At 40.0% G+C, this 3090-nt stretch overlaps 1 long non-coding RNA gene across 1 annotated transcript; it reads right to left on the reverse strand.

Moving 5' to 3' along the window:
• Positions 1–269: 269 nt before the first annotated feature.
• Positions 270–2782, reverse strand: LOC116782700. Its single transcript, XR_004355320.1, has 3 exons — positions 2303–2782; positions 1838–1937; positions 270–384 (listed from the first exon to the last, which is right to left on the reverse strand). It is a non-coding gene; the product is annotated as an uncharacterized LOC116782700 (long non-coding RNA).
• Positions 2783–3090: the final 308 nt, after the last annotated feature.

Below are 3090 nucleotides of genomic sequence, written 5' to 3' on the forward strand. Positions count from 1 at the left end.
TCCTACTCCTTGTGAGGGCTGCTAGCAGGCATGATGTGGGCACTGAGGTCCTGACACCAGTGATATTCCCACTCACAGACACCAAAGGTATTGGCACATCCTACTCAACCTTCAGGACGGAAGGATCACTGTACAGTCTCATGCATTTCTTAAATCCTCATGCTAAAGGTCTCAAGCTAGGCTGTTCCCACTGACTTGGCCTTCTTAAATAAATGTATCCCTTCTCTTGTTTTCTTATCAATTGTTCAGTGATTCACCTGGTGTTTTTCAATTTCTTTATTTCAAAATTTTTGCAATGCATTGTTTAAAATCAGAGGCATGGAAAGAACTCCTAAGTGTAAGTCTCACAGTGGTTTGTTCTCTGCAGCCCTTCTTTGCTCTTTTCTGCCATGGGAACAAATAAGGTGATGATAAAATAATCATTTGGTCCAGCTTTATATGCCTGTTTAATTCTAAAATTAAAAGATTCATAAATAACTTTCTCTTGTCAAAATCATATTTTATGCTTCAGTTTTCAAGAGTTTTAGATTTGAATTGAACCTTGCTGTTTAGTCTCTGATTTATACTGAAGTGATTAAACCTCTGATTTATACTGAATACTTCCATATTAAAAAATAATAAAGGTGTGCTAAAACCTTTTCCCAATAATCAGTTTTATTAGGTACATCAGGTGTTACTGTAGCATAGATATACAGTAGTTTAGGTACATTGCAAACAGCATCTTATAGTATCAGACAAAGAGAACCTTTTACAAACCCCATGTCTCTAATTTCATTTTAGAAAATTAGATACTCAGAATTTTGCATAAGATAACTGTATTACTGGGATGCAATTTGGCCCAGGTTTCTAGCTTTAGTGCATGTGGCTCCCTAATAAAAAGTGTCAGTTAAAATGAAAATACAGCTTGGGTAATTAAATTTAATTGGATCTTGTCACTTTAAATCCTCTTCGTTTTTGAGTGTTTCTACAGAATTGCAGCTTCTGGTTTGCTAATTTCTTTATTGCAAGCTGTGCTCTGAACCTGACTGTCCTATAATAAAGTGGGACCTTGTTTTTGTAGAGGGCTTTGAACCATGACTGTAATAACAAACAAAAGAAGGGTGGGAGCTAATTTATTGCCAAAAAGAAAACCTCTCGTTTATTTTCTACATGTTCGGTTAGTGAAAAATAATGGGTCTGAATTTATTAACTCTTTAATTTTCCTGCCAGTTGAGCACCATTTTGCATAAGCTCTCACGAATACTATGGTATGATGCTATGCCTGTGACAGGCAGCAGCAGCAATTATCATACTTTTCTATACTGGAGTTTTTTTGGGCAAGCAGTAGGGATTAGGTGAATTGCAGTATTCATATGTAGGTCAAGCAGGGTACAGGCAGCCACAATGCAAATGATGTGTACTGCCTGCCAATAGCCACTGTGCTGATTCGCAGGGATCACCTTCTCCAGGGTGAGAGGTAATTCTGTTTCTTTATTACACATTGCACACGCATAGCATCCAAAGGCAAGGAAGATTTAAGTGCAGGTGATGAAGAGATAAAATATTGGCCATACCAAGAGACACATCATAAAAATGATCAGTCTGTCAAATTGTACAACTGCTAATGCCCATATTTCAAATTAAAGACAGTTGAATGAATTTGTACACTCGGATTTTATGCGTGAAATGCAGTATCATCGCATCCTTGATTAGAAGACAGGTCACTTAACACCGATATCTCAGAACGACAAAAGATGTAGGACTGTCCTTCACAGCACAGTAGTGGTCCCCTGATTTTCTGCTAAAGCAGATGGATATGATGTAATTACATTTTGCAAAGTGCTGGCAATACAAGTACCTCAAACAGGATCGCTATGCCAGTGCAGTCACACCGTTTATAACCTCTTCTGTTCCAGAGGTGTGCCTCACATTTTACTGATAAGCCTGGGAGGAAATCTCTGCAACCAGATACAGAAGGCTCTGTTTAGTTGCCTGCACATGGGTGTTGACCAAGTTTCAAGCTGGCTTCCTGCAAAGTCTCCAAAACTTAGCAAAAGCCTTTTCCCTCCCCTCCCCTTTTGGGCAAAGGAAAGAAAAACTGTAGAAACTGAAAGAAACCAAAACCAAGCAAATTATACCAAAATATATATATATTTTTTACATATATCACAGTTATATACAGTGAGAATTCTTTGTACAACCCCCCAAAAAAAAAGGAAACAGAAAAGGGGAAAAGGGACAAAAACGGACAAAACCAAACCGGATACGCACAACCAAAGCCCAGGAACTAACAAAATAAAGAACTAGAAAAATGAAATCTCACCACTTCCCTCAAGGAAAGCAGGGTTGCCAGACACAGTCAAATCTCTCCACCTCCCACATGGCAGGCATCAGCAGTGGCTGCAGGCCTCAGCTTCCAGATAAGTGAGACCAATGCAGCGACTTACTGTTCCCGAGCCTCACTGGAAGAGAAGAGAGCGAAGGCTTCTCTTTCTTTCTCATTTGTACCTCTGATTACATAAAGGATAGCATGGAATACTGGGAGCATAGGGTACTTCCCTGGTTACAAGCTGGTCTCCAGGAAGGCCTAGACTGAAGCTATCACAGGTGTCTAGGCCTAGCTGAGGTGCCTGAGGTTATATGAGTTATCTGCACAGAGCTGAAAGACACTGGACCCTTAAAGTAAGATGCAGAGTGCGGATGAAGATGTATCTTCATGCATTGGTATCTATATGGGAAATACATTCCTAAGTGTGTATTTTAACTAATGAAGCTCTAGCCTTTGGTTCAGATGCCCCCAAACAAGTGGTAGCTGGGATGTCCTAGCTTACCTCACCTGACCTCTACCTGCTGGTCCAGAAGAGCATAACCATTACATGTTCCTGTTTTATATCTATTGCATCTATCTTGGTAATCCAGGAGAGTTCATCCAGCACTAATTATCTACCTGTCTTTAGGAAACTAAATCTAGGCCTAGAGATCCCTTTGTTCCATAAAAGCTGGGCACTTAAATTTAAGGGTCTGTAGCCTGAAGCTGTACAACTGCTATTTTTGCAGACCAGCTCATCATGGGAACATGTGGAGCATGAACACATGCCTCTTCCCATGCTT

This window comes from Chiroxiphia lanceolata, chromosome 2 (genome assembly GCF_009829145.1).
Source record: "Chiroxiphia lanceolata isolate bChiLan1 chromosome 2, bChiLan1.pri, whole genome shotgun sequence".
In the NCBI taxonomy this organism is placed as follows: Eukaryota; Metazoa; Chordata; class Aves; order Passeriformes; family Pipridae; genus Chiroxiphia; species Chiroxiphia lanceolata.